Source organism: Sceloporus occidentalis, unplaced genomic scaffold (assembly GCF_023333645.1).
Source record: "Sceloporus occidentalis isolate IW3139 unplaced genomic scaffold, rSceOcc1.0.p SCAF_402, whole genome shotgun sequence".
Taxonomy (NCBI): Eukaryota; Metazoa; Chordata; class Lepidosauria; order Squamata; family Phrynosomatidae; genus Sceloporus; species Sceloporus occidentalis.
This window is the reverse complement of record NW_028317382.1, coordinates 338,732-357,276: the sequence shown is the minus strand read 5'-3', so window position 1 is coordinate 357,276 and position 18,545 is coordinate 338,732. Positions and strand designations below refer to the sequence as shown.

The window sequence follows — 18,545 nt, the reverse complement described above, 5'->3', positions numbered from 1 at the left end:
CGAGAAGTTTAGCAGGGAAGCTAAAACGGATGTCAAGCGCACAGAGAAGAGCCGTGACGACGTGTAGCGCTGTCAAGCTTGGGCTCGTCCGGGATTTGAACCCGGGACCTCTCGCACCCTAAGCGAGAATCATACCCCTAGACCAACAAGCCAGACAGCTGGCAGCCGCTCCGGGCCCGGCGCTCGGAAGAAGAGAAAGTTTAGCAGGGACGCTAAAGAGACGTCGAGCGACAAAGCCTCTCGCTCTCTGCAGCCAAGCACTGTCGAGAGAAACTTCCCATTGCAAAGCGACGGCACCCGAGTGGCATTTTCTCTGAGGCGGAGCAGAAAGGTAAGGGTCCTCCTAAAAGGAGGATGTGCTGAGCGCTCGGGCTCGTCCGGGATTTGAACCCGGGACCTCTCGCACCCAAAGCGAGAATCATACCCCTAGACCAACGAGCCAGACAGCTGGCAGCCGCTCCGGGCCCGGCGCTCGGAAGAAGAGAAAGTTTAGCAGGGACGCTAAAGAGACGTCGAGCGACAAAGCCTCTCGCTCTCTGCAGCCAAGCACTGTCGAGAGAAACTTCCCATTGCAAAGCGACGGCACCCGAGTGGCATTTTCTCTGAGGCGGAGCAGAAAGGTAAGGGTCCTCCTAAAAGGAGGATGTGCTGAGCGCTCGGGCTCGTCCGGGATTCGAACCCGGGACCTCTCGCACCCAAAGCGAGAATCATACCCCTAGACCAACGAGCCAGACAGTTAGTGAAAAGCCCGCGGTGTGAGCCCGAATGTACGAGAAGTTTAGCAGGGAAGCTAAAACGGATGTCAAGCGCACAGAGAAGAGCCGTGACGACGTGTAGCGCTGTCAAGCTTGGGCTCATCCGGGATTTGAACCCGGGACCTCTCGCACCCAAAGCGAGAATCATACCCCTAGACCAACGAGCCAGACAGATATAGAGCTGGTCGCTGCGTGAGCCCGAATGAGCTGAAAGTTTAGCAGGGAAGCTAAAACGGACGTCCAGCGGCACGCCGGCGTCTGCAAGCTTCCCGTCCCAAGGCAACCGCTTCTTCTTTTATTGAAGCCAATAAAAGAAGAAGCGGTAAAGAAGTACAGCGGGATTGGCAACAACACGGCGCCAGGCGGCGCTGTTCAGCTTGGGCTCGTCTGGAATTTGAACCCGGGACCTCTCGCACCCTAAGCGAGAATCATACCCCTAGACCAACGAGCCAGACAGCTGGCAGCCGCTCCGGGCCCGGCGCTCGGAAGAAGAGAAAGTTTAGCAGGGACGCTAAAGAGACGTCGAGCGACAAAGCCTCTCGCTCTCTGCAGCCAAGCACTGTCGAGAGAAACTTCCCATTGCAAAGCGACGGCACCCGAGTGGCATTTTCTCTGAGGCGGAGCAGAAAGGTAAGGGTCCTCCTAAAAGGAGGATGTGCTGAGCGCTCGGGTTCGTCCGGGATTTGAACCCGGGACCTCTCGCACCCAAAGCGAGAATCATACCCCTAGACCAACGAGCCAGACAGATATAGAGCTGGTCGCTGCGTGAGCCCGAATGAGCTGAAAGTTTAGCAGGGAAGCTAAAACGGACGTCCAGCGGCACGCCGGCGTCTGCAAGCTTCCCGTCCCAAGGCAACCGCTTCTTCTTTTATTGAAGCCAATAAAAGAAGAAGCGGTACAGAAGTACAGCGGGATTGGGAACAACTTCTTAAAAGAGACGCCTCGCAGAGAAGAGAAGAGCCACGGCGCCAGGCGGCGCTGTTCAGCTTGGGCTCGTCCGGGATTTGAACCCGGGACCTCTCGCACCCGAAGCGAGAATCATACCCCTAGACCAACGAGCCAGAAACCTATACGCCACCTGCCGCCGGACGTGTGGAACTCCTCGAGGATGGATTGTCACCGCAAGCATTCGGTGATGAAACTGCGCAACGATAAAAAAAATAAAATAAATAAATAAAAAAATGATAATAATACAAAAAAAATAAAAGAAGAAGACGTAAAAAGCCAGGTTTCAGGGTCTAGCATTAAATGACCATTACCCGTTTCAAAACGCATCCTTCGAGTCAGCACAAACCGTGCCTTTCCAGTGTAGATTGGAGCCGAGGTAGTCGAATCGCCCCGTTTGCTGGAGGATGAATTTCCGTCATCTCAAGGAAAGGACGTAAAAGAGGGCGCGCGCGTGAAAGCTGCTGCGTGGGCTTGTCCGGGATTTGAACCCGGGACCTCTCGCACCCTAAGCGAGAATCATACCCCTAGACCAACGAGCCAGACTGCTGGCAGTGGCTCCGGGCCCAGAGTTGAGATGAAGTGAGACTTTCGCACAGGCGCTAAAGGGACGTCGAGTGCAGTCTTGGCGGCGGCGACGACGACGACGACGACAAAGCCACTGTCAGGGGAAACTTCCCATTGCAAAGCGACAGCATTTTCATCGAGACGGAGCAGAAAAGGTATTTTGGCGGCCTCCTCCTAGAAGAAGCTGCACGCGTTACGCAAACCGCTCAGCCCAACGGGCGACTCTCGGGCTCGTCCGGGATTTGAACCCGGGACCTCTCGCACCCAAAGCGAGAATCATACCCCTAGACCAACGAGCCAGACAGTTAGCGAAAAGCCCGCGGCGTGAGCCCGAATGCTTGGGCTCATCCGGGATTTGAACCCGGGACCTCTCGCACCCTAAGCGAGAATCATACCCCTAGACCAACGAGCCAGACAGATATAGAGCTGGTCGCTGCGTGAGCCCGAATGAGCTGAAAGTTTAGCAGGGAAGCTAAAACGGACGTCCAGCGGCACGCCGGCGTCTGCAAGCTTCCCGTCCCAAGGCAACCGCTTCTTCTTTTATTGAAGCCAATAAAAGAAGAAGCGGTAAAGAAGTACAGCGGGATAGGCAACAACACGGCGCCAGGCGGCGCTGTTCAGCTTGGGCTCGTCTGGAATTTGAACCCGGGACCTCTCGCACCCTAAGCGAGAATCATACCCCTAGACCAACGAGCCAGAAACCTATACGCCCCCTGCCGCCGGACGTGTGGAACTCCTCGAGGATGGATTGTCACCGCAAGCATTCGGTGATGAAACTGCGCAACGATAAAAAAAATAAAATAAATAAATAAAAAAATGATAATAATACAAAAAAAATAAAAGAAGAAGACGTAAAAAGCCAGGTTTCAGGGTCTAGCATTAAATGACCATTACCCGTTTCAAAACGCATCCTTCGAGTCAGCACAAACCGTGCCTTTCCAGTGTAGATTGGAGCCGAGGTAGTCGAATCGCCCCGTTTGCTGGAGGATGAATTTCCGTCATCTCAAGGAAAGGACGTAAAAGAGGGCGCGCGCGTGAAAGCTGCTGCGTGGGCTTGTCTGGGATTTGAACCCGGGACCTCTCGCACCCTAAGCGAGAATCATACCCCTAGACCAACGAGCCAGACTGCTGGCAGTGGCTCCGGGCCCAGAGTTGAGATGAAGTGAGACTTTCGCACAGGCGCTAAAGGGACGTCGAGTGCAGTCTTGGCGGCGGCGACGACGACGACGACGACAAAGCCACTGTCAGGGGAAACTTCCCATTGCAAAGCGACAGCATTTTCATCGAGACGGAGCAGAAAAGGTATTTTGGCGGCCTCCTCCTAGAAGAAGCTGCACGCGTTACGCAAACCGCTCAGCCCAACGGGCGACTCTCGGGCTCGTCCGGGATTTGAACCCGGGACCTCTCGCACCCAAAGCGAGAATCATACCCCTAGACCAACGAGCCAGACAGTTAGCGAAAAGCCCGCGGCGTGAGCCCGAATGTACGAGAAGTTTAGCAGGGAAGCTAAAACGGATGTCAAGCGCACAGAGAAGAGCCGTGACGACGTGTAGCGCTGTCAAGCTTGGGCTCGTCCGGGATTTGAACCCGGGACCTCTCGCACCCTAAGCGAGAATCATACCCCTAGACCATACCCCATACCCCTAGACCATACCCCATACCCCTGGCAGCTGCTCCGGGCCCGGCGCTCGGAAGAAGAGAAAGTTTAGCAGGGACGCTAAAGAGACGTCGAGCGACAAAGCCTCTCGCTCTCTGCAGCCAAGCACTGTCGAGAGAAACTTCCCATTGCAAAGCGACGGCACCCGAGTGGCATTTTCTCTGAGGCGGAGCAGAAAGGTAAGGGTCCTCCTAAATGGAGGATGTGCTGAGCGCTCGGGCTCGTCCGGGATTTGAACCCGGGACCTCTCGCACCCAAAGCGAGAATCATACCCCTAGACCAACGAGCCAGACAGCTGGCAGCTGCTCCGGGCCCGGCGCTTGGAAGAAGAGAAAGTTTAGCAGGGACGCTAAAAAGACGTCGAGCGACAAAGCCTCTCGCTCTCTGCAGCCAAGCACTGTCGAGAGAAACTTCCCATTGCAAAGCGACGGCACCCGAGTGGCATTTTCTCTGAGGCGGAGCAGAAAGGTAAGGGTCCTCCTAAAAGGAGGATGTGCTGAGCGCTCGGGCTCGTCCAGGATTTGAACCCGGGACCTCTCGCACCCAAAGCGAGAATCATACCCCTAGACCAACGAGCCAGACAGATATAGAGCTGGTCGCTGCGTGAGCCCGAATGAGCTGAAAGTTTAGCAGGGAAGCTAAAACGGACGTCCAGCGGCACGCCGGCGTCTGCAAGCTTCCCGTCCCAAGGCAACCGCTTCTTCTTTTATTGAAGCCAATAAAAGAAGAAGCGGTACAGAAGTACAGCGGGATTGGCAACAACACGGCGCCAGGCGGCGCTGTTCAGCTTGGGCTCGTCTGGAATTTGAACCCGGGACCTCTCGCACCCTAAGCGAGAATCATACCCCTAGACCAACGAGCCAGACAGCTGGCAGCCGCTCCGGGCCCGGCGCTCGGAAGAAGAGAAAGTTTAGCAGGGACGCTAAAGAGACGTCGAGCGACAAAGCCTCTCGCTCTCTGCAGCCAAGCACTGTCGAGAGAAACTTCCCATTGCAAAGCGACGGCACCCGAGTGGCATTTTCTCTGAGGCGGAGCAGAAAGGTAAGGGTCCTCCTAAAAGGAGGATGTGCTGAGCGCTCGGGCTCGTCCGGGATTTGAACCCGGGACCTCTCGCACCCTAAGCGAGAATCATACCCCTAGACCAACGAGCCAGACTGCTGGCAGTGGCTCCGGGCCCAGAGTTGAGATGAAGAGAGACTTTCGCACAGGCGCTAAAGGGACGTCGAGTGCAGTCTTGGCGGCGGCGACGACGACGACGACGACGACGACAAAGCCACTGTCAGGGGAAACTTCCCATTGCAAAGCGACAGCATTTTCATCGAGACGGAGCAGAAAAGGTATTTTGGCGGCCTCCTCCTAGAAGAATCTGCACGCGTTACGCAGACCGCTCAGCCCAACGGGCGACTCTCGGGCTCGTCCGGGATTTGAACCCGGGACCTCTCGCACCCAAAGCGAGAATCATACCCCTAGACCAACGAGCCAGACAGATATAGAGCCGGTCGCTGCGTGAGCCCGAATGAGCTGAAAGTTTAGCAGGGAAGCTAAAACGGACGTCCAGCGGCACGCCGGCGTCTGCAAGCTTCCCGTCCCAAGGCAACCGCTTCTTCTTTTATTGAAGCCAATAAAAGAAGAAGCGGTACAGAAGTACAGCGGGATTGGGAACAACTTCTTAAAAGAGACGCCTCGCAGAGAAGAGAAGAGCCACGGCGCCAGGCGGCGCTGTTCAGCTTGGGCTCGTCCGGGATTTGGACCTCTCGCACCTGAAGCGAGAATCATACCCCTAGACCAACGAGCCAGAAACCTATACGGCCCCTGCCGCTGGACGTGTGGAACTCCTCGAGGATGGATTGTCACCGCAAGCATTCGGTGATGAAACTGCGCAACGATAAAAAAAATAAAATAAATAAATAAAAAAATGATAATAATACAAAAAAAATAAAAGAAGAAGACGTAAAAAGCCAGGTTTCAGGGTCTAGCATTAAATGACCATTACCCGTTTCAAAACGCATCCTTCGAGTCAGCACAAACCGTGCCTTTCCAGTGTAGATTGGAGCCGAGGTAGTCGAATCGCCCCGTTTGCTGGAGGATGAATTTCCGTCATCTCAAGGAAAGGACGTAAAAGAGGGCGCGCGCGTGAAAGCTGCTGCGTGGGCTCGTCCGGGATTTGAACCCGGGACCTCTCGCACCCTAAGCGAGAATCATACCCCTAGACCAACGAGCCAGACTGCTGGCAGTGGCTCCGGGCCCAGAGTTGAGATGAAGTGAGACTTTCGCACAGGCGCTAAAGGGACGTCGAGTGCAGTCTTGGCGGCGGCGACGACGACGACAAAGCCACTGTCAGGGGAAACTTCCCATTGCAAAGCGACAGCATTTTCATCGAGACGGAGCAGAAAAGGTATTTTGGCGGCCTCCTCCTAGAAGAAGCTGCACGCGTTACGCAAACCGCTCAGCCCGACGGGCGACTCTCGGGCTCGTCCGGGATTTGAACCCGGGACCTCTCGCACCCAAAGCGAGAATCATACCCCTAGACCAACGAGCCAGACAGTTAGCAAAAAGCCCGCGGCGTGAGCCCGAATGTACGAGAAGTTTAGCAGGGAAGCTAAAACGGATGTCAAGCGCACAGAGAAGAGCCGTGACGACGTGTAGCGCTGTCAAGCTTGGGCTCGTCCGGGATTTGAACCCGGGACCTCTCGCACCCTAAGCGAGAATCATACCCCTAGACCAACAAGCCAGACAGCTGGCAGCTGCTCCGGGCCCGGCGCTCGGAAGAAGAGAAAGTTTAGCAGGGACGCTAAAGAGACGTCGAGCGACAAAGCCTCTCGCTCTCTGCAGCCAAGCACTGTCGAGAGAAACTTCCCATTGCAAAGCGACGGCACCCGAGTGGCATTTTCTCTGAGGCGGAGCAGAAAGGTAAGGGTCCTCCTAAATGGAGGATGTGCTGAGCGCTCGGGCTCGTCCGGGGTTTGAACCCGGGACCTCTCGCACCCAAAGCGAGAATCATACCCCTAGACCAACGAGCCAGACAGCTGGCAGCCGCTCCGGGCCCGGCGCTTGGAAGAAGAGAAAGTTTAGCAGGGACGCTAAAAAGACGTCGAGCGACAAAGCCTCTCGCTCTCTGCAGCCAAGCACTGTCGAGAGAAACTTCCCATTGCAAAGCGACGGCACCCGAGTGGCATTTTCTCTGAGGCGGAGCAGAAAGGTAAGGGTCCTCCTAAAAGGAGGATGTGCTGAGCGCTCGGGCTCGTCCAGGATTTGAACCCGGGACCTCTCGCACCCAAAGCGAGAATCATACCCCTAGACCAACGAGCCAGACAGTTAGTGAAAAGCCCGCGGCGTGAGCCCGAATGTACGAGAAGTTTAGCAGGGAAGCTAAAACGGATGTCAAGCGCACAGAGAAGAGCCGTGACGACGTGTAGCGCTGTCAAGCTTGGGCTCATCCGGGATTTGAACCCGGGACCTCTCGCACCCTAAGCGAGAATCATACCCCTAGACCAACGAGCCAGACAGATATAGAGCCGGTCGCTGCGTGAGCCCGAATGAGCTGAAAGTTTAGCAGGGAAGCTAAAACGGACGTCCAGCGGCACGCCGGCGTCTGCAAGCTTCCCGTCCCAAGGCAACCGCTTCTTCTTTTATTGAAGCCAATAAAAGAAGAAGCGGTACAGAAGTACAGCGGGATTGGCAACAACTTCTTAAAAGAGACGCCTCGCAGAGAAGAGCCACGGCGCCAGGCGGCGCTGTTCAGCTTGGGCTCGTCCGGGATTTGAACCCGGGACCTCTCGCACCCGAAGCGAGAATCATACCCCTAGACCAACGAGCCAGAAACCTATATGCCCCCTGCCGCCGGACGTGTGGAACTCCTCGAGGATGGATTGTCACCGCAAGCATTCGGTGATGAAACTGCGCAACGATAAAAAAAATAAAATAAATAAATAAAAAAATGATAATAATACAAAAAAAATAAAAGAAGAAGACGTAAAAAGCCAGGTTTCAGGGTCTAGCATTAAATGACCATTACCCGTTTCAAAACGCATCCTTCGAGTCAGCACAAACCGTGCCTTTCCAGTGTAGATTGGAGCCGAGGTAGTCGAATCGCCCCGTTTGCTGGAGGATGAATTTCCGTCATCTCAAGGAAAGGACGTAAAAGAGGGCGCGCGCGTGAAAGCTGCTGTGTGGGCTCGTCCGGGATTTGAACCTGGGACCTCTCGCACCCTAAGCGAGAATCATACCCCTAGACCAACGAGCCAGACTGCTGGCAGTGGCTCCGGGCCCAGAGTTGAGATGAAGAGAGACTTTCGCACAGGCGCTAAAGGGACGTCGAGTGCAGTCTTGGCGGCGGCGACGACGACGACGACGACAAAGCCACTGTCAGGGGAAACTTCCCATTGCAAAGCGACAGCATTTTCATCGAGACGGAGCAGAAAAGGTATTTTGGCGGCCTCCTCCTAGAAGAAGCTGCACGCGTTACGCAGACCGCTCAGCCCAACGGGCGACTCTCGGGCTCGTCCGGGATTTGAACCCGGGACCTCTCGCACCCAAAGCGAGAATCATACCCCTAGACCAACGAGCCAGACAGATATAGAGCTGGTCGCTGCGTGAGCCCGAATGAGCTGAAAGTTTAGCAGGGAAGCTAAAACGGACGTCCAGCGGCACGCCGGCGTCTGCAAGCTTCCCGTCCCAAGGCAACCGCTTCTTCTTTTATTGAAGCCAATAAAAGAAGAAGCGGTAAAGAAGTACAGCGGGATTGGCAACAACACGGCGCCAGGCGGCGCTGTTCAGCTTGGGCTCGTCTGGAATTTGAACCCGGGACCTCTCGCACCGTAAGCGAGAATCATACCCCTAGACCAACGAGCCAGACAGCTGGCAGCCGCTCCGGGCCCGGCGCTCGGAAGAAGAGAAAGTTTAGCAGGGACGCTAAAGAGACGTCGAGCGACAAAGCCTCTCGCTCTCTGCAGCCAAGCACTGTCGAGAGAAACTTCCCATTGCAAAGCGACGGCACCCGAGTGGCATTTTCTCTGAGGCGGAGCAGAAAGGTAAGGGTCCTCCTAAAAGGAGGATGTGCTGAGCGCTCGGGCTCGTCTGGGATTTGAACCCGGGACTTCTCGCACCCAAAGCGAGAATCATACCCCTAGACCAACGAGCCAGACAGTTAGTGAAAAGCCCGCGGCGTGAGCCCGAATGTACGAGAAGTTTAGCAGGGAAGCTAAAACGGATGTCAAGCGCACAGAGAAGAGCCGTGACGACGTGTAGCGCTGTCAAGCTTGGGCTCATCCGGGATTTGAACCCGGGATCTCTCGCACCCTAAGCGAGAATCATACCCCTAGACCAACGAGCCAGACAGATATAGAGCTGGTCGCTGCGTGAGCCCGAATGAGCTGAAAGTTTAGCAGGGAAGCTAAAACGGACGTCCAGCGGCACGCCGGCGTCTGCAAGCTTCTCGTCCCAAGGCAACCGCTTCTTCTTTTATTGAAGCCAATAAAAGAAGAAGCGGTAAAGAAGTACAGCGGGATTGGCAACAACACGGCGCCAGGCGGCGCTGTTCAGCTTGGGCTCGTCTGGAATTTGAACCCGGGACCTCTCGCACCCTAAGCGAGAATCATACCCCTAGACCAACGAGCCAGACAGATATAGAGCTGGTCGCTGCGTGAGCCCGAATGAGCTGAAAGTTTAGCAGGGAAGCTAAAACGGACGTCCAGCGGCACGCCGGCGTCTGCAAGCTTCCCGTCCCAAGGCAACCGCTTCTTCTTTTATTGAAGCCAATAAAAGAAGAAGCGGTAAAGAAGTACAGCGGGATTGGCAACAACACGGCGCCAGGCGGCGCTGTTCAGCTTGGGCTCGTCTGGAATTTGAACCCGGGACCTCTCGCACCCTAAGCGAGAATCATACCCCTAGACCAACGAGCCAGACAGCTGGCAGCCGCTCCGGGCCCGGCGCTCGGAAGAAGAGAAAGTTTAGCAGGGACGCTAAAGAGACGTCGAGCGACAAAGCCTCTCGCTCTCTGCAGCCAAGCACTGTCGAGAGAAACTTCCCATTGCAAAGCGACGGCACCCGAGTGGCATTTTCTCTGAGGCGGAGCAGAAAGGTAAGGGTCCTCCTAAAAGGAGGATGTGCTGAGCGCTCGGGCTCGTCCGGGATTTGAACCCGGGACCTCTCGCACCGAAAGCGAGAATCATACCCCTAGACCAACGAGCCAGACAGATATAGAGCCGGTCGCTGCGTGAGCCCGAATGAGCTGAAAGTTTAGCAGGGAAGCTAAAACGGACGTCCAGCGGCACGCCGGCGTCTGCAAGCTTCCCGTCCCAAGGCAACCGCTTCTTCTTTTATTGAAGCCAATAAAAGAAGAAGCGGTACAGAAGTACAGCGGGATTGGGAACAACTTCTTAAAAGAGACGCCTCGCAGAGAAGAGAAGAGCCACGGCGCCAGGCGGCGCTGTTCAGCTTGGGCTCGTCCGGGATTTGAACCCGGGACCTCTCGCACCCGAAGCGAGAATCATACCCCTAGACCAACGAGCCAGAAACCTATATGCCACCTGCCGCCGGACGTGTGGAACTCCTCGAGGATGGATTGTCACCGCAAGCATTCGGTGATGAAACTGCGCAACGATAAAAAAAATAAAATAAATAAATAAAAAAATGATAATAATACAAAAAAAATAAAAGAAGAAGACGTAAAAAGCCAGGTTTCAGGGTCTAGCATTAAATGACCATTACCCGTTTCAAAACGCATCCTTCGAGTCAGCACAAACCGTGCCTTTCCAGTGTAGATTGGAGCCGAGGTAGTCGAATCGCCCCGTTTGCTGGAGGATGAATTTCCGTCATCTCAAGGAAAGGACGTAAAAGAGGGCGCGCGCGTGAAAGCTGCTGTGTGGGCTCGTCCGGGATTTGAACCCGGGACCTCTCGCACCCTAAGCGAGAATCATACCCCTAGACCAACGAGCCAGACTGCTGGCAGTGGCTCCGGGCCCAGAGTTGAGATGAAGAGAGACTTTCGAACAGGCGCTAAAGGGACGTCGAGTGCAGTCTTGGCGGCGGCGACGACGACGACGACGACGACGACAAAGCCACTGTCAGGGGAAACTTCCCATTGCAAAGCGACAGCATTTTCATCGAGACGGAGCAGAAAAGGTATTTTGGCGGCCTCCTCCTAGAAGAAGCTGCACGCGTTATGCAGACCGCTCAGCCCAACGGGCGACTCTCGGGCTCGTCCGGGATTTGAACCCGGGACCTCTCGCACCCAAAGCGAGAATCATACCCCTAGACCAACGAGCCAGACAGATATAGAGCTGGTCGCTGCGTGAGCCCGAATGAGCTGAAAGTTTAGCAGGGAAGCTAAAACGGACGTCCAGCGGCACGCCGGCGTCTGCAAGCTTCCCGTCCCAAGGCAACCGCTTCTTCTTTTATTGAAGCCAATAAAAGAAGAAGCGGTAAAGAAGTACAGCGGGATTGGCAACAACACGGCGCCAGGCGGCGCTGTTCAGCTTGGGCTCATCTGGAATTTGAACCCGGGACCTCTCGCACCCTAAGCGAGAATCATACCCCTAGACCAACGAGCCAGACAGCTGGCAGCCGCTCCGGGCCCGGCGCTCGGAAGAAGAGAAAGTTTAGCAGGGACGCTAAAGAGACGTCGAGCGACAAAGCCTCTCGCTCTCTGCAGCCAAGCACTGTCGAGAGAAACTTCCCATTGCAAAGCGACGGCACCCGAGTGGCATTTTCTCTGAGGCGGAGCAGAAAGGTAAAGGTCCTCCTAAAAGGAGGATGTGCTGAGCGCTCGGGCTCGTCCGGGATTTGAACCCGGGACCTCTCGCACCCTAAGCGAGAATCATACCCCTAGACCAACGAGCCAGACTGCTGGCAGTGGCTCCGGGCCCAGAGTTGAGATGAAGAGAGACTTTCGCACAGGCGCTAAAGGGACGTCGAGTGCAGTCTTGGCGGCGGCGACGACGACGACGACGACAAAGCCACTGTCAGGGGAAACTTCCCATTGCAAAGCGACAGCATTTTCATCGAGACGGAGCAGAAAAGGTATTTTGGCGGCCTCCTCCTAGAAGAAGCTGCACGCGTTACGCAGACCGCTCAGCCCAACGGGCGACTCTCGGGCTCGTCCGGGATTTGAACCCGGGACCTCTCGCACCCAAAGCGAGAATCATACCCCTAGACCAACGAGCCAGAATCCTATACGCCCCCTGCCGCCGGACGTGTGGAACTCCTCGAGGATGGATTGTCACCGCAAGCATTCGGTGATGAAACTGCGCAACGATAAAAAAAAATAAATAAATAAATAAAAAAATGATAATAATACAAAAAAAATAAAAGAAGAAGACGTAAAAAGCCAGGTTTCAGGGTCTAGCATTAAATGACCATTACCCGTTTCAAAACGCATCCTTCGAGTCAGCACAAACCGTGCCTTTCCAGTGTAGATTGGAGCCAAGGTAGTCGAATCGCCCCGTTTGCTGGAGGATGAATTTCCGTCATCTCAAGGAAAGGACGTAAAAGAGGGCGCGCGCGTGAAAGCTGCTGCGTGGGCTCGTCCGGGATTTGAACCCGGGACCTCTCGCACCCTAAGCGAGAATCATACCCCTAGACCAACGAGCCAGACTGCTGGCAGTGGCTCCGGGCCCAGAGTTGAGATGAAGAGAGACTTTCGCACAGGCGCTAAAGGGACGTCGAGTGCAGTCTTGGCGGCGGCGACGACGACGACGACGACGACAAAGCCACTGTCAGGGGAAACTTCCCATTGCAAAGCGACAGCATTTTCATCGAGACGGAGCAGAAAAGGTATTTTGGCGGCCTCCTCCTAGAAGAAGCTGCACGCGTTACGCAAACCGCTCAGCCCAACGGGCGACTCTCGGGCTCGTCCGGGATTTGAACCCGGGACCTCTCGCACCCAAAGCGAGAATCATACCCCTAGACCAACGAGCCAGACAGATATAGAGCCGGTCGCTGCGTGAGCCCGAATGAGCTGAAAGTTTAGCAGGGAAGCTAAAACGGACGTCCAGCGGCACGCCGGCGTCTGCAAGCTTCCCGTCCCAAGGCAACCGCTTCTTCTTTTATTGAAGCTGAGGCGGAGCAGAAAGGTAAGGGTCCTCCTAAAAGGAGGATGTGCTGAGCGCTCGGGCTCGTCCGGGATTTGAACCCGGGACCTCTCGCACCCTAAGCGAGAATCATACCCCTAGACCAACGAGCCAGACTGCTGGCAGTGGCTCCGGGCCCAGAGTTGAGATGAAGAGAGACTTTCGCACAGGCGCTAAAGGGACGTCGAGTGCAGTCTTGGCGGCGGCGACGACGACGACGACGACAAAGCCACTGTCAGGGGAAACTTCCCATTGCAAAGCGACAGCATTTTCATCGAGACGGAGCAGAAAAGGTATTTTGGCGGCCTCCTCCTAGAAGAAGCTGCACGCGTTACGCAGACCGCTAAGCCCAACGGGCGACTCTCGGGCTCGTCCGGGATTTGAACCCGGGACCTCTCGCACCCAAAGCGAGAATCATACCCCTAGACCAACGAGCCAGACAGTTAGTGAAAAGCCCGCGGCGTGAGCCCGAATGTACGAGAAGTTTAGCAGGGAAGCTAAAACGGATGTCAAGCGCACAGAGAAGAGCCGTGACGACGTGTAGCGCTGTCAAGCTTGGGCTCATCCGGGATTTGAACCCGGGACCTCTCGCACCCTAAGCGAGAATCATACCCCTAGACCAACGAGCCAGACAGATATAGAGCCGGTCGCTGCGTGAGCCCGAATGAGCTGAAAGTTTAGCAGGGAAGCTAAAACGGACGTCCAGCGGCACGCCGGCGTCTGCAAGCTTCCCGTCCCAAGGCAACCGCTTCTTCTTTTATTGAAGCCAATAAAAGAAGAAGCGGTACAGAAGTACAGCGGGATTGGCAACAACTTCTTAAAAGAGACGCCTCGCAGAGAAGAGCCACGGCGCCAGGCGGCGCTGTTCAGCTTGGGCTCGTCCGGGATTTGAACCCGGGACCTCTCGCACCCGAAGCGAGAATCATACCCCTAGACCAACGAGCCAGAAACCTATATGCCCCCTGCCGCCGGACGTGTGGAACTCCTCGAGGATGGATTGTCACCGCAAGCATTCGGTGATGAAACTGCGCAACGATAAAAAAAATAAAATAAATAAATAAAAAAATGATAATACAAAAAAAAAAAAAGAAGAAGACGTAAAAAGCCAGGTTTCAGGGTCTAGCATTAAATGACCATTACCCGTTTCAAAACGCATCCTTCGAGTCAGCACAAACCGTGCCTTTCCAGTGTAGATTGGAGCCGAGGTAGTCGAATCGCCCCGTTTGCTGGAGGATGAATTTCCGTCATCTCAAGGAAAGGACGTAAAAGAGGGCGCGCGCGTGAAAGCTGCTGTGTGGGCTCGTCCGGGATTTGAACCCGGGACCTCTCGCACCCTAAGCGAGAATCATACCCCTAGACCAACGAGCCAGACTGCTGGCAGTGGCTCCGGGCCCAGAGTTGAGATGAAGAGAGACTTTCGCACAGGCGCTAAAGGGACGTCGAGTGCAGTCTTGGCGGCGGCGACGACGACGACGACAAAGCCACTGTCAGGGGAAACTTCCCATTGCAAAGCGACAGCATTTTCATCGAGACGGAGCAGAAAAGGTATTTTGGCGGCCTCCTCCTAGAAGAAGCTGCACGCGTTACGCAGACCGCTCAGCCCAACGGGCGACTCTCGGGCTCGTCCGGGATTTGAACCCGGGACCTCTCGCACCCAAAGCGAGAATCATACCCCTAGACCAACGAGCCAGACAGATATAGAGCTGGTCGCTGCGTGAGCCCGAATGAGCTGAAAGTTTAGCAGGGAAGCTAAAACGGACGTCCAGCGGCACGCCGGCGTCTGCAAGCTTCCCGTCCCAAGGCAACCGCTTCTTCTTTTATTGAAGCCAATAAAAGAAGAAGCGGTAAAGAAGTACAGCGGGATTGGCAACAACACGGCGCCAGGCGGCGCTGTTCAGCTTGGGCTCGTCTGGAATTTGAACCCGGGACCTCTCGCACCCTAAGCGAGAATCATACCCCTAGACCAACGAGCCAGACAGCTGGCAGCCGCTCCGGGCCCGGCGCTCGGAAGAAGAGAAAGTTTAGCAGGGACGCTAAAGAGACGTCGAGCGACAAAGCCTCTCGCTCTCTGCAGCCAAGCACTGTCGAGAGAAACTTCCCATTGCAAAGCGACGGCACCCGAGTGGCATTTTCTCTGAGGCGGAGCAGAAAGGTAAGGGTCCTCCTAAAAGGAGGATGTGCTGAGCGCTCGGGCTCGTCCGGGATTTGAACCCGGGACCTCTCGCACCCTAAGCGAGAATCATACCCCTAGACCAACGAGCCAGACTGCTGGCAGTGGCTCCGGGCCCAGAGTTGAGATGAAGAGAGACTTTCGCACAGGCGCTAAAGGGACGTCGAGTGCAGTCTTGGCGGCGGCGACGACGACGACGACGACAAAGCCACTGTCAGGGGAAACTTCCCATTGCAAAGCGACAGCATTTTCATCGAGACGGAGCAGAAAAGGTATTTTGGCGGCCTCCTCCTAGAAGAAGCTGCACGCGTTACGCAGACCGCTCAGCCCAACGGGCGATTCTCGGGCTCGTCCGCGATTTGAACCCGGGACCTCTCGCACCCAAAGCGAGAATCATACCCCTAGACCAACGAGCCAGACAGATATAGAGCCGGTCGCTGCGTGAGCCCGAATGAGCTGAAAGTTTAGCAGGGAAGCTAAAACGGACGTCCAGCGGCACGCCGGCGTCTGCAAGCTTCCCGTCCCAAGGCAACCGCTTCTTCTTTTATTGAAGCCAATAAAAGAAGAAGCGGTACAGAAGTACAGCGGGATTGGGAACAACTTCTTAAAAGAGACGCCTCGCAGAGAAGAGAAGAGCCACGGTGCCAGGCGGCGCTGTTCAGCTTGGGCTCGTCCGGGATTTGAACCCGGGACCTCTCGCACCCGAAGCGAGAATCATACCCCTAGACCAACGAGCCAGAAACCTATACGCCCCCTGCCGCCGGACGTGTGGAACTCCTCGAGGATGGATTGTCACCGCAAGCATTCGGTGATGAAACTGCGCAACGATAAAAAAAAATAAATAAATAAATAAAAAAATGATAATAATACAAAAAAAATAAAAGAAGAAGACGTAAAAAGCCAGGTTTCAGGGTCTAGCATTAAATGACCATTACCCGTTTCAAAACGCATCCTTCGAGTCAGCACAAACCGTGCCTTTCCAGTGTAGATTGGAGCCGAGGTAGTCGAATCGCCCCGTTTGCTGGAGGATGAATTTCCGTCATCTCAAGGAAAGGACGTAAAAGAGGGCGCGCGCGTGAAAGCTGCTGCGTGGGCTCGTCCGGGATTTGAACCCGGGACCTCTCGCACCCTAAGCGAGAATCATACCCCTAGACCAACGAGCTAGACTGCTGGCAGTGGCTCCGGGCCCAGAGTTGAGATGAAGAGAGACTTTCGCACAGGCGCTAAAGGGACGTCGAGTGCAGTCTTGGCGGCGGCGACGACGACGACGACAAAGCCACTGTCAGGGGAAACTTCCCATTGCAAAGCGACAGCATTTTCATCGAGACGGAGCAGAAAAGGTATTTTGGCGGCCTCCTCCTAGAAGAAGCTGCACGCGTTACGCAAACCGCTCAGCCCAACGGGCGACTCTCGGGCTCGTCCGGGATTTGAACCCGGGACCTCTCGCACCCAAAGCGAGAATCATACCCCTAGACCAACGAGCCAGACAGTTAGCGAAAAGCCCGCGGCGTGAGCCCGAATGTACGAGAAGTTTAGCAGGGAAGCTAAAACGGATGTCAAGCGCACAGAGAAGAGCCGTGACGACGTGTAGCGCTGTCAAGCTTGGGCTCGTCCGGGATTTGAACCCGGGACCTCTCGCACCCTAAGCGAGAATCATACCCCTAGACCAACAAGCCAGACAGCTGGCAGCCGCTCCGGGCCCGGCGCTCGGAAGAAGAGAAAGTTTAGCAGGGACGCTAAAGAGACGTCGAGCGACAAAGCCTCTCGCTCTCTGCAGCCAAGCACTGTCGAGAGAAACTTCCCATTGCAAAGCGACGGCACCCGAGTGGCATTTTCTCTGAGGCGGAGCAGAAAGGTAAGGGTCCTCCTAAAAGGAAGATGTGCTGAGCGCTCGGGCTCGTCCGGGATTTGAACCCGAGACCTCTCGCACCCAAAGCGAGAATCATACCCCTAGACCAACGAGCCAGACAGCTGGCAGCCGCTCCGGGCCCGGCGCTCGGAAGAAGAGAAAGTTTAGCAGGGACGCTAAAGAGACGTCGAGCGACAAAGCCTCTCGCTCTCTGCAGCCAAGCACTGTCGAGAGAAACTTCCCATTGCAAAGCGACGGCACCCGAGTGGCATTTTCTCTGAGGCGGAGCAGAAAGGTAAGGGTCCTCCTAAAAGGAGGATGTGCTGAGCGCTCAGGCTCGTCCGGGATTTGAACCCGGGACCTCTCGCACCCAAAGCGAGAATCATACCCCTAGACCAACGAGCCAGACAGTTAGTGAAAAGCCCGCGGCGTGAGCCCGAATGTACGAGAAGTTTAGCAGGGAAGCTAAAACGGATGTCAAGCGCACAGAGAAGAGCCGTGACGACGTGTAGCGCTGTCAAGCTTGGGCTCATCCGGGATTTGAACCCGGGACCTCTCGCACCCTAAGCGAGAATCATACCCCTAGACCAACGAGCCAGACAGATATAGAGCTGGTCGCTGCGTGAGCCCGAATGAGCTGAAAGTTTAGCAGGGAAGCTAAAACGGACGTCCAGCGGCACGCCGGCGTCTGCAAGCTTCCCGTCCCAAGGCAACCGCTTCTTCTTTTATTGAAGCCAATAAAAGAAGAAGCGGTAAAGAAGAACAGCGGGATTGGCAACAACACGGCGCCAGGCGGCGCTGTTCAGCTTGGGCTCGTCTGGAATTTGAACCCGGGACCTCTCGCACCCTAAGCGAGAATCATACCCCTAGACCAACGAGCCAGACAGCTGGCAGCCGCTCCGGGCCCGGCGCTCGGAAGAAGAGAAAGTTTAGCAGGGACGCTAAAGAGACGTCGAGCGACAAAGCCTCTCGCTCTCTGCAGCCAAGCACTGTCGAGAGAAACTTCCCATTGCAAAGCGACGGCACCCGAGTGGCATTTTCTCTGAGGCGGAGCAGAAAGGTAAGGGTCCTCCTAAAAGGAGGATGTGCTGAGCGCTCGGGCTCGTCCGGGATTTGAACCCGGGACCTCTCGCACCCAAAGCGAGAATCATACCCCTAGACCAACGAGCCAGACAGATATAGAGCCGGTCGCTGCGTGAGCCCGAATGAGCTGAAAGTTTAGCAGGGAAGCTAAAACGGACGTCCAGCGGCACGCCGGCGTCTGCAAGCTTCCCGTCCCAAGGCAACCGCTTCTTCTTTTATTGAAGCCAATAAAAGAAGAAGCGGTACAGAAGTACAGCGGGATTGGGAACAACTTCTTAAAAGAGACGCCTCGCAGAGAAGAGAAGAGCCACGGCGCCAGGCGGCGCTGTTCAGCTTGGGCTCGTCCGGGATTTGAACCCGGGACCTCTCGCACCCGAAGCGAGAATCATACCCCTAGACCAACGAGCCAGAAACCTATACGCCCCCTGCCGCCAGACGTGTGGAACTCCTC

At 55.5% G+C, this 18,545-nt stretch overlaps 38 non-coding genes across 38 annotated transcripts; all 38 read right to left on the bottom strand.

Annotated features, from left to right (window-relative positions):
• Positions 1–80: 80 nt before the first annotated feature.
• TRNAP-AGG (transfer RNA proline (anticodon AGG)) lies at positions 81–152 on the bottom strand. Its single transcript has one exon. It is a non-coding gene; the product is annotated as a tRNA-Pro (tRNA).
• A 217-nt stretch (positions 153–369) lies between these two features.
• Positions 370–441, bottom strand: TRNAP-UGG (transfer RNA proline (anticodon UGG)). Its single transcript has one exon. It is a non-coding gene; the product is annotated as a tRNA-Pro (tRNA).
• Positions 442–658: 217 nt separating this feature from the next.
• On the bottom strand, positions 659–730 carry TRNAP-UGG (transfer RNA proline (anticodon UGG)). The gene has a single exon. It is a non-coding gene; the product is annotated as a tRNA-Pro (tRNA).
• Positions 731–1,744: 1,014 nt separating this feature from the next.
• On the bottom strand, positions 1,745–1,816 carry TRNAP-CGG (transfer RNA proline (anticodon CGG)). The gene has a single exon. It is a non-coding gene; the product is annotated as a tRNA-Pro (tRNA).
• A 678-nt stretch (positions 1,817–2,494) lies between these two features.
• On the bottom strand, positions 2,495–2,566 carry TRNAP-UGG (transfer RNA proline (anticodon UGG)). The gene has a single exon. It is a non-coding gene; the product is annotated as a tRNA-Pro (tRNA).
• Positions 2,567–2,607: 41 nt separating this feature from the next.
• Positions 2,608–2,679, bottom strand: TRNAP-AGG (transfer RNA proline (anticodon AGG)). The gene has a single exon. It is a non-coding gene; the product is annotated as a tRNA-Pro (tRNA).
• A 962-nt stretch (positions 2,680–3,641) lies between these two features.
• TRNAP-UGG (transfer RNA proline (anticodon UGG)) lies at positions 3,642–3,713 on the bottom strand. The gene has a single exon. It is a non-coding gene; the product is annotated as a tRNA-Pro (tRNA).
• A 428-nt stretch (positions 3,714–4,141) lies between these two features.
• TRNAP-UGG (transfer RNA proline (anticodon UGG)) lies at positions 4,142–4,213 on the bottom strand. Its single transcript has one exon. It is a non-coding gene; the product is annotated as a tRNA-Pro (tRNA).
• Positions 4,214–5,003: 790 nt separating this feature from the next.
• On the bottom strand, positions 5,004–5,075 carry TRNAP-AGG (transfer RNA proline (anticodon AGG)). The gene has a single exon. It is a non-coding gene; the product is annotated as a tRNA-Pro (tRNA).
• A 258-nt stretch (positions 5,076–5,333) lies between these two features.
• On the bottom strand, positions 5,334–5,405 carry TRNAP-UGG (transfer RNA proline (anticodon UGG)). Its single transcript has one exon. It is a non-coding gene; the product is annotated as a tRNA-Pro (tRNA).
• Positions 5,406–6,073: 668 nt separating this feature from the next.
• TRNAP-AGG (transfer RNA proline (anticodon AGG)) lies at positions 6,074–6,145 on the bottom strand. Its single transcript has one exon. It is a non-coding gene; the product is annotated as a tRNA-Pro (tRNA).
• Positions 6,146–6,391: 246 nt separating this feature from the next.
• On the bottom strand, positions 6,392–6,463 carry TRNAP-UGG (transfer RNA proline (anticodon UGG)). The gene has a single exon. It is a non-coding gene; the product is annotated as a tRNA-Pro (tRNA).
• A 120-nt stretch (positions 6,464–6,583) lies between these two features.
• Positions 6,584–6,655, bottom strand: TRNAP-AGG (transfer RNA proline (anticodon AGG)). Its single transcript has one exon. It is a non-coding gene; the product is annotated as a tRNA-Pro (tRNA).
• A 698-nt stretch (positions 6,656–7,353) lies between these two features.
• Positions 7,354–7,425, bottom strand: TRNAP-AGG (transfer RNA proline (anticodon AGG)). The gene has a single exon. It is a non-coding gene; the product is annotated as a tRNA-Pro (tRNA).
• A 244-nt stretch (positions 7,426–7,669) lies between these two features.
• On the bottom strand, positions 7,670–7,741 carry TRNAP-CGG (transfer RNA proline (anticodon CGG)). The gene has a single exon. It is a non-coding gene; the product is annotated as a tRNA-Pro (tRNA).
• Positions 7,742–8,419: 678 nt separating this feature from the next.
• On the bottom strand, positions 8,420–8,491 carry TRNAP-UGG (transfer RNA proline (anticodon UGG)). The gene has a single exon. It is a non-coding gene; the product is annotated as a tRNA-Pro (tRNA).
• A 1,550-nt stretch (positions 8,492–10,041) lies between these two features.
• TRNAR-UCG (transfer RNA arginine (anticodon UCG)) lies at positions 10,042–10,113 on the bottom strand. The gene has a single exon. It is a non-coding gene; the product is annotated as a tRNA-Arg (tRNA).
• Positions 10,114–10,362: 249 nt separating this feature from the next.
• On the bottom strand, positions 10,363–10,434 carry TRNAP-CGG (transfer RNA proline (anticodon CGG)). The gene has a single exon. It is a non-coding gene; the product is annotated as a tRNA-Pro (tRNA).
• Positions 10,435–10,788: 354 nt separating this feature from the next.
• Positions 10,789–10,860, bottom strand: TRNAP-AGG (transfer RNA proline (anticodon AGG)). Its single transcript has one exon. It is a non-coding gene; the product is annotated as a tRNA-Pro (tRNA).
• Positions 10,861–11,118: 258 nt separating this feature from the next.
• TRNAP-UGG (transfer RNA proline (anticodon UGG)) lies at positions 11,119–11,190 on the bottom strand. Its single transcript has one exon. It is a non-coding gene; the product is annotated as a tRNA-Pro (tRNA).
• Positions 11,191–11,691: 501 nt separating this feature from the next.
• TRNAP-AGG (transfer RNA proline (anticodon AGG)) lies at positions 11,692–11,763 on the bottom strand. The gene has a single exon. It is a non-coding gene; the product is annotated as a tRNA-Pro (tRNA).
• A 252-nt stretch (positions 11,764–12,015) lies between these two features.
• On the bottom strand, positions 12,016–12,087 carry TRNAP-UGG (transfer RNA proline (anticodon UGG)). Its single transcript has one exon. It is a non-coding gene; the product is annotated as a tRNA-Pro (tRNA).
• Positions 12,088–12,441: 354 nt separating this feature from the next.
• TRNAP-AGG (transfer RNA proline (anticodon AGG)) lies at positions 12,442–12,513 on the bottom strand. Its single transcript has one exon. It is a non-coding gene; the product is annotated as a tRNA-Pro (tRNA).
• A 255-nt stretch (positions 12,514–12,768) lies between these two features.
• On the bottom strand, positions 12,769–12,840 carry TRNAP-UGG (transfer RNA proline (anticodon UGG)). Its single transcript has one exon. It is a non-coding gene; the product is annotated as a tRNA-Pro (tRNA).
• Positions 12,841–13,033: 193 nt separating this feature from the next.
• TRNAP-AGG (transfer RNA proline (anticodon AGG)) lies at positions 13,034–13,105 on the bottom strand. Its single transcript has one exon. It is a non-coding gene; the product is annotated as a tRNA-Pro (tRNA).
• Positions 13,106–13,357: 252 nt separating this feature from the next.
• TRNAP-UGG (transfer RNA proline (anticodon UGG)) lies at positions 13,358–13,429 on the bottom strand. Its single transcript has one exon. It is a non-coding gene; the product is annotated as a tRNA-Pro (tRNA).
• A 120-nt stretch (positions 13,430–13,549) lies between these two features.
• On the bottom strand, positions 13,550–13,621 carry TRNAP-AGG (transfer RNA proline (anticodon AGG)). The gene has a single exon. It is a non-coding gene; the product is annotated as a tRNA-Pro (tRNA).
• Positions 13,622–13,865: 244 nt separating this feature from the next.
• On the bottom strand, positions 13,866–13,937 carry TRNAP-CGG (transfer RNA proline (anticodon CGG)). The gene has a single exon. It is a non-coding gene; the product is annotated as a tRNA-Pro (tRNA).
• A 351-nt stretch (positions 13,938–14,288) lies between these two features.
• On the bottom strand, positions 14,289–14,360 carry TRNAP-AGG (transfer RNA proline (anticodon AGG)). Its single transcript has one exon. It is a non-coding gene; the product is annotated as a tRNA-Pro (tRNA).
• A 249-nt stretch (positions 14,361–14,609) lies between these two features.
• Positions 14,610–14,681, bottom strand: TRNAP-UGG (transfer RNA proline (anticodon UGG)). The gene has a single exon. It is a non-coding gene; the product is annotated as a tRNA-Pro (tRNA).
• Positions 14,682–15,182: 501 nt separating this feature from the next.
• On the bottom strand, positions 15,183–15,254 carry TRNAP-AGG (transfer RNA proline (anticodon AGG)). The gene has a single exon. It is a non-coding gene; the product is annotated as a tRNA-Pro (tRNA).
• Positions 15,255–15,827: 573 nt separating this feature from the next.
• On the bottom strand, positions 15,828–15,899 carry TRNAP-CGG (transfer RNA proline (anticodon CGG)). Its single transcript has one exon. It is a non-coding gene; the product is annotated as a tRNA-Pro (tRNA).
• Positions 15,900–16,574: 675 nt separating this feature from the next.
• On the bottom strand, positions 16,575–16,646 carry TRNAP-UGG (transfer RNA proline (anticodon UGG)). The gene has a single exon. It is a non-coding gene; the product is annotated as a tRNA-Pro (tRNA).
• A 120-nt stretch (positions 16,647–16,766) lies between these two features.
• TRNAP-AGG (transfer RNA proline (anticodon AGG)) lies at positions 16,767–16,838 on the bottom strand. Its single transcript has one exon. It is a non-coding gene; the product is annotated as a tRNA-Pro (tRNA).
• A 506-nt stretch (positions 16,839–17,344) lies between these two features.
• TRNAP-UGG (transfer RNA proline (anticodon UGG)) lies at positions 17,345–17,416 on the bottom strand. The gene has a single exon. It is a non-coding gene; the product is annotated as a tRNA-Pro (tRNA).
• Positions 17,417–17,536: 120 nt separating this feature from the next.
• On the bottom strand, positions 17,537–17,608 carry TRNAP-AGG (transfer RNA proline (anticodon AGG)). The gene has a single exon. It is a non-coding gene; the product is annotated as a tRNA-Pro (tRNA).
• Positions 17,609–18,109: 501 nt separating this feature from the next.
• On the bottom strand, positions 18,110–18,181 carry TRNAP-UGG (transfer RNA proline (anticodon UGG)). The gene has a single exon. It is a non-coding gene; the product is annotated as a tRNA-Pro (tRNA).
• A 249-nt stretch (positions 18,182–18,430) lies between these two features.
• TRNAP-CGG (transfer RNA proline (anticodon CGG)) lies at positions 18,431–18,502 on the bottom strand. Its single transcript has one exon. It is a non-coding gene; the product is annotated as a tRNA-Pro (tRNA).
• Positions 18,503–18,545: the final 43 nt, after the last annotated feature.